Source organism: Mus caroli, unplaced genomic scaffold (assembly GCF_900094665.2).
Source record: "Mus caroli unplaced genomic scaffold, CAROLI_EIJ_v1.1 scaffold_25630_1, whole genome shotgun sequence".
In the NCBI taxonomy this organism is placed as follows: Eukaryota; Metazoa; Chordata; class Mammalia; order Rodentia; family Muridae; genus Mus; species Mus caroli.
In genome coordinates, this window is record NW_018388711.1 from 2,396 (window position 1) to 3,625 (window position 1,230).

Genomic DNA, 1,230 nt, shown 5'->3' on the forward strand with positions numbered 1-1,230 from the left:
TCAAGGGTGTAAGGCAGCCAAAGCAGGTCTACTTTGTGAGTAAGAGATGCTTACATTGTCATGAATTCTTCATTTATAATTTGGAGGCCAGGCTATGTTCTTGCTGTCAATAAATAAGAAGTCATTGCTGGGCTCTGATAAATGGAAGGCAGGACTCAAGTGTTTAGAGGCATAGACCATGTATGTATTCAAGCATTTTTGAATGTACTTGGGAGAGATGATTATTTCATTTTATTTGAATTCCAATTAAATTCTTCTGACTTGATGTAGATATTTTGACGTGGATAACATTGAGCTTATCTCCAACCTAATGTCTACAGTACAGACCCACACTTGGACAGCCATGATATTTGAAAATTGTAGGGCTTGCATCACAGCACTTTCAGAGTATGAGGGGCCATAGAGGAGGGAAGGGGATCATGAGAGAGGATATTATAAAGAGCATAATGGACTGGTTATGAGGGCTCTGTGACATTCTGCCTCTGGATGGCATCCACTGTTTAACTGTCCCCTCACATATATTCTGNAGTATATGGACATATATTTTTATGAAGTAGAAGACTGACTAAAACTATAACTGTCTTTGTACTTGACTTCTTTCCCTGCTACATTGTGTCTTTCTCTTTATTTGGGGAGATACTGAAGCCTGATTATCTTCTCCAACCACAGCAGTATAATTTCCCAGAAGTTCCAATCAGTTTTGAATAAGAGCATGTTTGCTTTTTGCAGGGCACTGGGCNAATAAAGGGAGTGGGAGAAAACCTGCATCCTGCCAGAGATCCAGTGCTCTGGGTGGGTGGATGTGGAGAACTGCCACATGCTTTCCATGTGGCCCTGGGTGGGTGTTTGGCTGTGAGAAGCTACAGACCCAGCCCACAGGGGGTGGACAAGGGGCAGTCCTAGGTCTCGGCCTCACGGAGACCAGAGATAAAAGGTTCTCAGTCTTGGACATCCCAGACACTTCTGTACACCACAGAAGAGCTGAGAAAAAAATTGGGGATTCCGGGGGCAGCTTAATCAGCCCCAGGGATAAAGGGAGGANAGGACAGGGAGACAAGGGGTGCTGGGTTGTTCCCACGAGGCTGAGANTCTTTGGTCCTGTTGAGACTGGAGCGCAGGAAGAAGGTTAGACATGGTTCTTTAGGGGAAAGCCTATTCCATTGTTCAAGCACAACAGGCCTTGATGGGCAGAGACAGTCTATGGATTTAGAGCTTTATTGTAGAAAGGCA